We start from the raw sequence: 14,606 nt of genomic DNA, 5'->3' as shown, positions 1-14,606 counted from the left end.
CGTTTTGAAAACCTATCTAGACACTAAAGAAATGTATTATTCCCCGCCCCATTATCCGACGTAAAACGAACTCGCGTTACTGCGGCCCCTCATCATTTGCTCAGGGCATTAGTTCCCCTGCCCTTAAGCAAATCCGTGATGGTTTCCTGTGCGGGGAACAATTACTGAAGAAGTCTGGCTAAGGTCTAGGGTTACTGTTAGGGCTAGAGTTAAAATATCAGTAAAACGGGATACGTATATTTCATAGTATAACGTATAAGAGCGATTTTTTAAAATAAACAGACTGTTATAATATGTATTATGTTTTTTTTGTCCCGTCGGATATAAAATATATCTTACATGTGGCGAATGAGGCTTTTTAGGTATCGTATATAAAAAACTTTTGTCATCAAAGTACTTGGTTTTGTGACAGCGTCAGTTTGCTATTGATCAGGACGTTCTGGACGTGAATAACATGATTTTCGCGGGACTGAATCCCACAGCAGGGATGAACAAACCCATATTGTTAATGCAACATGTTTCATAAATTTTGTTAAGCCGAGCCCACATTCAAATGGCAGGTAAAATAAAATATGACATCTATTTTTATTTATTTAATATCTTTATTGCATCTTACAATCTTTCTTTCTACAATATATTTTTATATTTGATCACAATTATTGACTGATAAAGGTCATATCAATTTCAAGTACATAGCTAGTTTATCTAAATTGTATTTATCTTATCTTGTCGACAGTAAAAGGTTAGTGAAGGTCGTATATATGAACATCGATCAGTTCATAATTCTTGCTCATTCACCAAGCTATATAGGTGCTGTTACTTATGCCAATTTTCCTAGTAATTATATATTATTTATGAGTCGAAAATCAATTTTCTAATCGCGCATATTTTGATTTAAAATCACATTATAATTATTTTTAAACAAATATCACAAATGAAAACTATAAATTACAAAAAACGTAACTAGAAAGAAAAATTCGCAATTTCGTTTACTTTGACGACATAATTATTCTATTTATTTTAATTTTAAACCGAACTACAGCTTACACGGAAAATTTACCACTTATTAGGCAAAAAGCGATGGGACAAATCTGGAAGTATATTCTATGAAAAAAAAATTTGTTCATAGATGACAGAGTTCTGGGGTAACAAACATAAAAAAACACATCTAATTGATAAAATAAAACCGCCCTTTTTTGAAGTCGCTTGAAAATAAAAGCAAATAAAGACAACTCTACCAGCCTAGCGCAACAAGGAACAAAATATCTTTTGTATGGAATTGACATGGCATTTAATGGCGGATACTGCTATCTCTCTCTCTCAGTACAGTTTCTCTTTCTATTCCTCACCGCCATTATTATTGTTTGTTTACTTCCTGACGTTTTGGAATACATTTGTGTTTTATTGATTTATGTTTGTATTATTTGTTATTCAAACAAGTAAAAATATACCAAAAGTGTTTTTATTGGTGTAAGTGAATACGTTTTAAAGACATGCCACCAAAAACGTTTCATTACGTGTGAAATTTGTGGAGATCGAGCCAGTCGAATAAATCACAAAAAAAGAATGTTTATGGCGAAATTTCCATTGGATGAGGTCAGGTAAGCATTAATTAGATGTTTTTAGTCATCGCGCAAATAAAGTAGCTTAGAAATAATAATAATTCTCATTTTCTAATTACCATTATGTTACTAGTGATGTTGTTATTATTATCGATATCGATACCTGTTTATATTTATTAATCAATTTGCCCTCCGTGGTTTCACCTATTTAGGTCCAGATTCTGTGGGAACATAGTGATAAAAAGTAGTAATTCTAACATACCAAGTTTAATCGCAATCATTTTAGATTTTTTGCGGGTACGAATAATAAACATACAATTGCATGCACACGCTTTATAATATTAGTAAGATGATGGCTGATCATCAGGACAAAAAATACTAAAGTCGTGTATAAATGTGTGTGTGTGTGTGTGTGTGTGTGTGTGTACTTAAAAATGCGTTGAGCAATCAATGTGCCTGGGCACTGTTTATGATTTTAAGCTTAAATATAATTTAATAAGCAATTTATTTACAATTAAAAAATATTTCCAGATGCCGAAAGTGAGTTCAGGTTGTGGGAAAAGAAGATTTGATATACGTTCCCATAGAAAAGCTGCATACTTTGAAATATGTGTGTGGTTCTCACTTTAATAACAAAGATTTTAATAAAAAGAACATTCGCCTTAGAAAGTCAACCATACCATCGAAAAATTTGAAAGCTGATCCACTTCCTGATGAAATGTTGTTTGAATTTCCGTGCCATGTTTTTATAAACAATTATTGCACAAATGATAATATCTTTCAAGAGAAGTGCGACAAAGAAGTGTCACCATCCCTTGACTTTATAATTAAATATTCTCATTGTACCTTGACCTATCATAAGTGCAACTATATTCGCGTACATGGTGAATGAAGGATTTTATTTTAAAATACAATTATTATTCAACATGTGAAAGCTTTTCATTTTATTTCGAGTCCTCATTTTAGTCCAGCCTTGTAATTATAGTGCTAAAATGTTCACTGTATATTGTGAGTTGGATTGATAATGTGGACTCGAAAATACATTATATGAATTTTATCAAAGTAGCTTTAGCGTCGATTCCCACCAGTAGAATTTATCGATATCGATAAAAAGTGCTCACTACTATGTATTTTGTTCAGTTGGTAGTATTGTTATTTGACGTACCTGACGTATTCTTCCGTGATATTGGTATTGATACGCCATGTAAATTCGATTTTATTACTTTGTATTAAGTCCTGTCTCTTAAAACGTAGTGATTATATTCTCTTTGAACTCTACAAATAAAACTTAAAATTGACCGCATGCAACACACCGATATATATATATATATATATAACCGTAGTATCATATCATCGAACCGTAGTATCATTTTGCCACAATCGTTGTTATTACGACGCCTCACGATGCAAACGTTTATAAATGTTATGATTTTAATTGTTATCGCAACCGCAAAATAAATCGTTCATTGTAAACGCTCCGTTGCGTCATTTATAGAACTATTCAATTATTGCGAATTAATTAAACAGTGATTGATACAATTTAATTACAATGGCCTCGTTGTTTGTGTGATTTTATTAATAAATATATATATATATATATATATATATATATATATATATATATATATATATATATATATATATATATATATATTAATAAATATATATATATATATATTTATTTATGGTTCGACTGGGAAAGTATCGTTACCTCGTAGTAAACCGATGTTAGGCGATAGCTTGTTCTTTCAATGCAATGTGACGGCTGTGCACCTGATGGTGAGCGAAGTAGGGTACAAATAGTGTCAAATATATCTGTTTGATCAGGATGTACATGCAGAGCTTGGAACGCGACAGTTGCGTGGGTCACTATGGCGGGTTTTAGGCCTTGGGTACGGTGGTCGTTACCCGGGCGAATGTCAATATCCCATCATCATCCCAAACACAACCTTGTGTTTTTCGTGATAGTTATCCTTTTTTTATGACTAAATCCATAAATATTTCGATATAATGGGTGGCAGTTATCCCTCTATCAGATTCCGGTTTATCAACTATACTATAAAAATCGCGATCGAATAGTAAAAACTTGCGCCACGCACAGAGTTATTGAAAATATCACCGTCGATTATATTAATATGCAAACTATCTTTTGTTAGCAGCTGCCGCGGTGGCGTAGTTGTACTGCATGCGCAATACGGCAGGCATCTGAGGTCCTCACTATCAGCCCGGAGTCTGGAATTTGTGTCCGATATGGCGATAGGCTCACCCCTATCACAGTATGGGACGGAACACACTTGGCGAAAATTGGGTGCCCTGGTTGCGCTTATGCATACCCCTTCGGAGATAAATGCGTAATGTTTGTTTTTTCATCTTTTGTTGCTAGCAAGCCACGGTTGGTTAAATGAGCGAGTCTGTAAATTGCGTACAGCACGCGTTGTGTATACTCTCTATGCAAATCAGTACTGGTGCGACATTTAACGCTAGTAACAAGTTTGTAGCTAACTAATTGGCTAGGGCCGCCGTGATCTTACACCAGGATGACGAACGCAGCTCGGTATGATGCAGAGATTTGTAATTCATTGCGCTCGTAGTTTTTCATTCCGAAATTTTGAGTAAATTTAGAATATTTTAAGTTGGCAATAATTTCTTTGACTCAATGCTCTTCAACCTGTAATGCGAAAGTACTTTCCATTCTGATATTTGACAAAAGAATTATTTAATTTCTAGGATTACCCAACCTCACCCCAACCAGACTTACTACCACTGAACTAATAGTCAAGTCGCGTAATCGCTGCCAGGCCAGGGTGAAAAAAACGCTATAATGCTTAAAAGTACCACACCATACGTCCATTCATGCTATAAACATAACTGTGTACATTGCACACTAATAATACTGATAAGTTAATGTTTATAAAACAAACCTTTCAGCTATCTGTTAACTGTGGAGTTAATCAATGGATGACGGCATGCTTTGATAACAAGCCGACACTGTCATCGTAACTGAACCGTTTACGGAACATCCGATATTAAGTGTAAGCATGTTTAAAAATAACTGCGCTCTCTTGTTGACTCTAATAATGCTAGCAATACCACTTGAATCAAGCTCGTTGAGAAAACAAACATCTTAATCTTGTTCCGAATAAAAGTTATCCGGCAAATAACGTTAGATACCTAATATGGCCAATACTATAACTTGATTACGATTTGAGAGAATTGATGTGACTTTTGAATTTAGTCATCTTATATTTAAAGATTAGTTTAAAATATACCCCCAGGTAACCGTTTATTGTCTCAATAACACTGACGGATAGAATATACTAAGACGTGGTAATACAGGCGTTTAGTTGAGTATAAACTGTCGGTTCTTGATGAGTGTGTATTGTTTAGAAATCTGGATTAGGGTGTTTACACATGTTGGGTGAGCCTCGCGGACGTACCGAAGCCGCTTTCGTATTATTCGCACGCTCCCGAGAAATCTGTATTGCGTACATTGCTGAGTCAATATTTGTAAACAAATTTAATTGTTGGAAACATTTGATTGTAGAAGCGTCATGAGTGAGAGCGATAACCGTGGTTCAGGGATATGCCTTCATAGTTAAAGTACTTCATTCTGAATGGCATTTATATAAGAACAAATAGGTAGTTGAATTCTATACTAATATATAGAGCTGAAGAGTTTGGTTGTTTGCTTGACGCACTTATCTCACGAACTGCTGAACAGATATTGTTATTTTTCACTAATAGGGAGTCACATTACTCCTGAACGCTGTAATGTAAGTTCCTATTAGTGTATAGACTACTTTTTTCTATCCCGGAAAACTTTATGACGCGGGCGGAGACGCAGACAAAAGACATATTGAATGAAATTATACAAGATAATTTTAACATTGCATTACTAAGTGAAAACATATATTTATCTCTTTGAAAATAACATTTTATAACAAGTTACCCAACGTGGATTTTTGGAGAGACATACTCGTAACATATGACAAAGCTCTTTAAACGTGGATTTAAAAACAAACGTATAAATATGATAAAATGTGTAAGTTCCAAGTAAATAAATATCAATAACAAATAAATTACTTTTACGCATCCTAATGCAACTACTATGTTCTAGTCTAAAGGAATTCGTCGCAAGTCGCAACGCTAAATGAAATTTTCAGTCATGAATACACTCTAGTAAATGCCTTATTTAATTATTTATGGATGATTTTTGGGGCAATATTAGCGGAAGTAAAGACGACTATGTGGGTTCATTTATTAACGCTATGTCAAAATGATTCTATAAGTATAAGTATAGTCAAATTAGTGTAACCAATAACCATTTCGCTCTTCCAAGATAAAAGAAAGCGATATTATGGAAGCGGACGGTTTAAAATCAAGCCAAAAACTTCCCAATAACCTGACAATACTGACTACGTAAAGTGAAGATATTTCCATTATTTATTTTTAAACGAATAACTACGCAATTTTGACAAATTTTATGATTAATCTGTTAAAATATGAGACGCATTCGTCAGATCAGACGATGGAGAAATTTGCATTGAAAATTTAATAAAAAATTCTTAGCTTGTAGTTGTATTGCGTATTGAACCAAACAATACAGCACTTAACTGACAGTTTTTACCGATATTATTTTGACGCGTGCTCATTGTCCTCCATCGAAGCACTTACACTTAACGCCGATCGTTTTATTTTCGTCCATTACATATAATAACAAGACACCGCAATAAACTAATGGACAGCGAATCGATTTCCGCATGCGGCAGTATGAATCCTACATTTTCAAAGAAAATTATGTCGTATGCCGAGTTGGATTGAGCGGTTCCTATCATTTTAGATCCGTATGTGTGTGACCATTAAAACTATAGTCCAACTGATCATAAAACTGAACACAAAAATGATGCATTAATATAACTTTCTGAATATTTCATGTACAGCACTCATTTTTACTATGTGTTTCGTTCTATGATGTTCTAGTTTGGAGCCGAACCGCTCGCCACATCGGGCACAAATTTCAGTTACCAATGCTGTACAAAAAAACCCAATATCACTATGCCCGACCCGGGATTCGAAACCAGGACCTTAGAGCAGTGGTCATACCGGGCACGCATTACAACTACGTCACCAATACAATTATAACTTCACGTATATACCACAACGTTTAATAATATCCTACGCTTAATATCGACTAATATTGTTTGTATGGGATTCGTATTTCGGTTTTGTACTTTTGTTGTAACTTGTAAGTAGAGCTAATGTTATAACCCTTTTATTCAGAGGTGCCAGATACGTATCAAATAGCAAAATCCGCTTTCCGCCATTTGCGATCGAAACCATTGTTAATCTAGATAATAAATAATTCATTGTTGAAACGTTAATATAAATAAAACGAAAACCCTTTTTCATATTCATAGCGGAACCTCACCCACCCCTTCTGCTACCCTTGTTCGAAACCATTGTAAACCTAGATTTGTAATAAATATGAATTTTAGGAAATTGAAAATATGCCTTTTTATTCTCGGCGAAGATAAACAATTTCAAGGAACATTTAAATTTTTCAGTGACTGGCATACCTTACTGGCAACAGCTATCAATAACCAACAACTCAGTTTGATACAAAGTATACGTTATTCCCGATGGTCCTCTATCGCCCAAATCCGACCATACATACAGTGTATTCATAGGGCCATATCTCTAGTGTAATATTATAGCGGACCACGTGGCCTATCGTATCGCATATTTGTGCAAACGCGTCAGCCACGACAATAGGGTACCGGACTCATGTTTGTTCTTTACTATTATCAAATATTTACGTTTTATAAATTATAACACAAAAGGAATTATCAAAAGGAATTATGAATTTCGGTGGAAAGGGTAGTTAACAAGAAACAGAAAAGAGACAAAATATCCACATGTGACGTCATCGGGAATCACGACGCGTGCGAAAGAAAGAGATGAAGCGATATCCCCACATCGTGCCCACTTCTGCACGTTACAATATTTTAAATATGAATTACTCGCTCATTTTTTAACCAATTTTTATGCTGTTTTCGCAGACGTGCTTCTTTTTCGTATGAAAAGCCATTACATATAGAATAATGTACAAAATCAAGCATAGGCCGGTCCCCTATTGCGATTACAACTGCGAAGTTCTACGCGATAGCCAGATGTCGCGTGCTCGGTCCACTCAGGCTGTCACGTGACCTGCAGGGACACGCTGCGTGTCAGCGCATCTAGTGCTAATATCAGCATAGACTTCCATACTCAATGATGGTCTGTATTGGATAGCTTAGTATAAATGTAAGGCCAAATTCGTACTACGCACCTATTAAAGTGGATTTTTTAATTAGACGGAGTAATAACGTGGTACAGGAATATTAATAGATATGTACGAGGCAATGTCGTTATCTCAATGGAGATGTAATAGTTTATTGTTGATAAATACTTGTATTCATACATCAGTGGCGACGCGTCCATACAGCCCCATTCCTACCGGCTTCCTTTTTATGTTTATTAAGGTTTGTCTTAGTTTTTGTTTGGCCGCGATATTTTAACTAATGCATTTTTTTTTGCTTCGGATAACCTTTTGAAAAATTGAAACCTTCGCCAGTGTCCCACATTTGCATTCGTCAAAATGAACTGATTTTTTGCAATAAACGAATGAAATTTGAAGGCTTGGACTTAATTATACATAGATAATAATAAAAGAGTTTTCGAAGTATTCATGTAATGCTGGACCGTTTTCTTATCGATAATATCGTTACACCGTTTATTTTTATCGATGGCATCTGCATTATAAGTTTATTAGTAATATTTGTGCATTTAAAGTTGTAAAATTTATCCGTTAAGTTAAAACTTGAGTGTAAATAAAATTAAGTATTGAGGACCGTATAATGCCACTTAATTTCAGTCTGAAGCGCGATATAAACTGAGACGCTGTCAAATTAAAGCCGACATCTCAAACTCTTCGCTATTCAATAAACAGATATCAACAACTTCTCTTTTCATATGTTAAGTGATAGATGTTTCATATACGACGGATTTTGACTCAGCCGAGAACAAGCTCTGAAATGACAACTTAAACTTTGTATATTAGATAAATCAATACATTAAATTTCTACTTGAGATCCTTCTCAAAGACCAGATTGATAAATAAAAAAATCCGGTTACCGGGATACCGGCGTCGAATTCCTGATGGCGAAACGCCTTTTCATCCAATTGCAGGGTAGAATGCGTCGCGGGTATATATATCAGCTCCATACATTACTATAACCGGGCATCCGTCACTTGTTAACCGATAATGCAAAGCGTCCATTAGGCTCGCCGAGAATACGATCGAGTCAGTCATTTGCCTGCGTTTATTACGAGAGAATACCATCGAATCATTTGCCTGTGTTTATTATGAAACTAAATTCAGTCCGCGAGTCGACTCACCGTGCTCACAAAATAAATGCCGTTAACGTTTTTGCCCAAATCGACGACGGGCTTAAACATACCTTATTACAGAAATAGGCGTTCTCTTACACATCATTACAAATACGAAGCATACTCACAATGATAATCGGCACCTAACGCCCCTGCACTCCTTTAGTTTGGTGTCCACCGCATCGATCTGCAAACAAAAAATTGTCTTTAGAATAATATAATATAAAATATTACAATATAGAATATTATTACAATTTTATATCCAAGGACCGCCTTTGCGATGACAAAATAATTTTAATTAATGATAATGATTTAATCTATAAGAATTCTTCAATGAACATAGCAACTATTCTATTAACAAAACAAAATTGATTCCAAGCGAAATAGCACCCGAATATAATTTAAAAAAATGTCTGTCACAAAATAAACGAACGACTAACACAATTTAATTATACTAATGTACAGTGAGACCGCCCGCCATGCTCAACCACGCAACATCAAAGACGACTTAGAGGAATTCTGGGGAAAAAATGTAATTTCCCCTAAATACATTAAAACAGGTGGGTGTAACTGTCAACCTCGATTTCTGCGCGAAATCCCAATTCCAGGTACAACTTGGCCTGTCTTGCTCGAAACTTTTTAGAAACGTCTTAGAAATAAATGTTTATGACAAGGGTTTTGATTTTATATAGAAAACTGTTCAGTTCCCTTAATAGTAAATTCTTTAATATAAGTATATCTATATAATATTATGGTTGAAAAAAAAAAAATTGATGGCGCCTATTTTTCTGAAAAAAAAAATACCTGTATGAAAACATTTTCTAAAAATACCTTCTTTTCAAAGAAATATTCAGGTCCATCAGTTACGCCAGATACAATACAGATTATTTAGAAGTGGGTAGATATTTATGAACATTTTATTTGTCCGTTCCCAGAACATAGTGAAATGGAATATTCTATGATATGCTTATGATAAGACAAAGTTGTTCAACGAAAAACTATTATACTATGACACACGCACTTACGCCTTTTATCCCCGAAGGTGTAGGCAGAGGTGCAACTGGTGCACTTTTCTGACTCTGGGCTGATACTGAGTAGAAAAAATAAATATGACTACCCGATCCGAGGATCGAACCCGAGACCTCAGCACGACGTACCATAATACAACAACGCCACCGAGACATATCATTAATTAAGCCATAATAATTATTCGAGATTCCATTTTGAAGTAAAATCATTTTATTCAGGCTTGATTAGTCGTTTTTATGATTTCGCGTGATTACCCAGAACTATAGTTGACGTACATTTCTTATTTCAATAAACTATTTTTACACATAAAAACATTCTAAAAATAACGAAGTTATAACTCGATCACTATCTTGATTACCAAAAAGACCTTTCAGGGCGTGCTAAAAATGTAACAGTGTGGTAAAAAAAGTGGAGTTAAAATGTCCCTTCATTAACATCTAGAGGTCATTTAATGAAAGATTTTTTTTTTATGTTTACACAACTTTCCACTAATTACTTTTCAATCACCTCCATAGTATCCAGTGTAATTGACAGATTGGAACAATAGATTTATTAGAATAAAATGTATTCTTGATTGATATGATTATTGCCTATACACAGCCAAGCCTTTTTTCTATATCAACTAACTATCTCTATACTATATAGATAGGCAACCAATGAGTCTTCGCTTTCGGTTGCAAAAAAAAGTTCACCGTACATAAATATTGGCGTTAGCTGCGGCCACCTCACATACCAAATTAATTGTATTTTACAACACACTAAAGATAATATTGGATACCCAAGATATTTCACCAGCCACAATGACGCCAGGTTGCCCAAATCTCGAATGACGGACCAAAGTATTTATAATCAACGGGTAGGCGTGATCGAATGTAGTTCCAGCTGGAAAAAAATATTCACCAATGTCAGAAATGTTCTATTTTAACACGGTCGCGGTACAAATATAACTTTTTTATTATTTATTATTACGAATTGTTGCCAAGTGGCGTATAGAGCCGTTTGAAACGTTTCGAGTCGATCTACCTGTTTACATCGCGAATTACAATTCCATTTGTGTAATGGAATATGAATTAGATTGATTAATGTGAGTGAAGGAGGTTGGATGTTATATATTTAGCTGTAGATTTCATGATCAAATGAGAGACAGATTGCTGGTGGTGGCGCGCTTTTGTTTTCAAGCTATCAAACTTTATATCTGCGTGCCACAATCTTAATTGTACTTTGCAACATTTAGGTTGAACCCTGTGACAGCTGTCATTGAATTCACGTCTACAAAATTGCGTATTTTTGCACGGCATAATGTTAGCGAAGAAGTTTCATACTTTACTGGTGCGCAGCAGTAATAGTAACTCTCCTTACCACCAATTATAAATTACATTTTATTAAGTTTGCAAAGAAAATATATCAATAGAATTGTTAGTTTTAAAAATACACTAGATATTACTCCTAGTTTAAATATTATTTTATTTTATTGACAACATTTGAAATATTATTACTTAGGTACTGTTAATTATTAACCCAAACATGTTTTAATCGATAAAAATGTTAACAATTATAATCGATACTAATCATTTATGTTTAGCAAACACTCAACCCCAGAGACGTTACTTTGACAGCTGTCATAGGGCTCAATAGAATAAGAGGAAATTGAAGGTTTAACTTTACTAAACCAGCGGATCTAAACACCGAACAAACAAATTTCTTTACCAAAATTGTTTGAATAACTTGACCAGGTGTATTAATTTAATGTACACCGTACATTCCGTAACCGAAATGTAAACTATGTTAGTTACCCTTAATATTATCATCTCTTGTGATCTCTGTAGGCCTTCAAAGCCGCCGTGCGTTGAATATAGCTGTGCGTTCCGAAACCTACGAATCCAAAGTACAACTACTTCAAACTCCAATATATAAAAAACTTATCTAACATCAGGTACTTAACGTCACCTATATCAATACGTTCCGTAACGCTGTCGAGGAGTAAGAACGCAGCCCGTCCCCTCTTTGTCTTGTTATTAAATTTCCTTTACATCAATACCGAAGCTTTTACCGGCAAAAACCAATAACTGACATTTCACCAATATTCGCTAGAATGTGTTGCCTTTTATCTGTATACTGTCACGATGAGATTTCACCTTTTATTTTATATCCCTTCGGTGAGGAAAATCCGATGTGCGTCGGTGTCAATTCTTAGAAATTAGATGTTCAGATATCATTTGAGTGGTTACGTTTTATGACATGACAGATTCTATTCAACGACTTCATTAATTGGTATGTTATTCGTTTTATTCACGTCTATAATATGGTACTAGACTCATTTATTATATTTTTTTGCTTTTATAAAATATTGTTGTCACAATATACATTGTAACACAGAAAAAATCAACAAGTTATAAACCTTTGAATTGTGGTAGAAGGGTCAACGGTCAAGAGAGAAAGAGACAATACCTATAACCTACATGTGACGTCATCGGGAATTACGACACGTGCGTAGGAAAGAGATGAAGCGATAACCCCACTACGCGCCCACTCCTGCACATTGCGTAATATGAATAATTTATTGCCTCATTTATTAATAAATTTATTGCAATTTTCGAAGGATTTTATTTTGTACTACTTGCCGTTACCTATAGAACACACAAAATCAAACATAGGACAAAAAGTTCGATTCCACATATTTAACTACAGACTATTCCAAATCTAAATATAAACCTAGTATCTTTGTTTAATGAAGACACCAAAATAAGAATAAAGATAGCTTATTTATAAATGCCCCTATTTAATCATAAATCAATAACTCTGTTAACTCAAAACTTTCGAAGAACCTCCCACGTCGCGACAATTTTAGATCAAAAATCCATTCAAATCAAACGACAAAGAGGTAAGTAGAGACCGAGTGACAGAATGACGCAAACGGGTGACCTTTTGGATATAATGCTCTGTGGAGGGCGCGAGACACGTGAGTGCACCCTGACACTGCAACAGGTGGCAGACACAAGGCATTGTGTGACGACAACAGCTTACGAGTTGTATTTACACAATGCTTTTTTATATACATAAAGATGTTATGAAACAAAACGCTACAGCTACATGTTTTGTATACAGCTTAAAGCTTAATACACTTTGGACATATCGCCAGACGCGAATCAGACAATCTGGAAAAGCTGGTCAGGGTTGAAAAGTTGGAAGGGAATAGACTACAAGGACGAAACCCCAAAACATAGATAGACCAGGTCTCCAGTGTTTTGAATGTCTCTATTATTACAGCATTTCAACAGGCAGAAGACCGTAACCGATGGAGAGATATCATTGTGAAGATAATTGAGAGTCACGATGCTCAATAATGAGGGACCGACTGGAGAGATATACAGCTTGCTGGGTGCCCCTTTGGCTGGATTGATATCAATAGACCACAATTGAGCGGTAAGTAATTGCTGTTATTTTTGGCATAGACAGTTTGCCGTATCTTTTTTCTTCTACTAATAAAATTAGTAACACTAATCGACAATCCATACATTGACACTTAGCGTCACAGCTATCCTAAACTAATTTGACTACCACCCAAAATTGCGTTACAAAATGGGGTATGACATTGAAATTGGCTCTTCATCCTTAGAGAAGCGATAAGGCTCATAATGCCCTGTTATTGCATTGACTGTATCGTCATCCTTTAATGCGAAAATCAAGTACCTGCATTTTTGAAGACTAAAGGCAGGGTGGTGTTACCTACCCAGACGGACTCTTGTACACGAGAGACCTAATAACCATTCACTCCATCATAAATATAATAATATTTCTACTTCATAAATGATGGTTAACTTTTCAGTTTTCGAAATATATTGTACCGATGCGACTACTTGTCTTAATGCACGAAAACGGATGGCGTATGTCGTTTCAACCTTGGTTTTTCAACTATATACTTTAATAGGTGTACATAGAGTCCTTTCGACAACTCTTAAAACCTGGAAGATATTTGAACAAGTTTATTGCCTACTAATGCCAAGCCCTGTAACAGTGCCCACTTTTACATATAGCCTTATTGAAACATACTTATTGGTATTTTAATTCGAAGAAACGTCCGTGACGCACATTGACGCTTGAGCGAAAACTAGTAAATACTTAATTATTAAATAAAGGTTTAGGGTAAAGGTAACACGTGTATATGTCACGAAAACTTGAAATAAGGGTCACATTATAATTAACAAAATTAATTACACAATCTGTGTTGAAATGCCCCTTTGCAACTAAACACACTCATTCTCCATGGGAATATGTATAACGTGGTGTGGACATAACCTGGCTAATAAAATTCGTACGTAACTGCAAATTGTCAGAGCGGCCGCAGTCCCCGAGGGCTGACGGCAGGACGAGCGTGAAACAACGGCCCTACACCGCTCCCAATCCAATATGAATAATGAATTAAAACGGAGCACGTGGTCCGAATACGAACACTACTGAACAACTAATGAAGTGAGCAACACGCAAGGGATCCGGATTATACAATGACAATGAATGCTAATCCTCGCCATATTTTCGTTCGATTAACATTATTGTTACTTGTTATTAATGTATTTCAGTGGATTATCA

General features: G+C 35.1%; 1 protein-coding gene across 3 annotated transcripts in view; it reads right to left on the bottom strand.

Annotated features, from left to right (window-relative positions):
• LOC115441488 (beta-arrestin-1) overlaps window positions 1–14,606 on the bottom strand; it is a 103,920-nt gene that overhangs the window by 55,919 nt on the left and 33,395 nt on the right. For all 3 annotated transcript variants that reach the window (XM_030166297.2, XM_037442691.1, XM_037442693.1), the window contains exon 2: window positions 9,119–9,177. The gene's annotated coding sequence lies outside the window, so the exon portion shown is untranslated. The remainder of the gene's footprint in view (window positions 1–9,118; window positions 9,178–14,606) is intronic.

The sequence above is a fragment of the Manduca sexta genome, chromosome 25 (genome assembly GCF_014839805.1).
Source record: "Manduca sexta isolate Smith_Timp_Sample1 chromosome 25, JHU_Msex_v1.0, whole genome shotgun sequence".
Lineage (NCBI taxonomy): Eukaryota > Metazoa > Arthropoda > Insecta > Lepidoptera > Sphingidae > Manduca > Manduca sexta.
The sequence above is the reverse complement of the archived record's forward strand: the minus strand, read 5'-3'. Positions and strand labels throughout refer to the sequence as shown.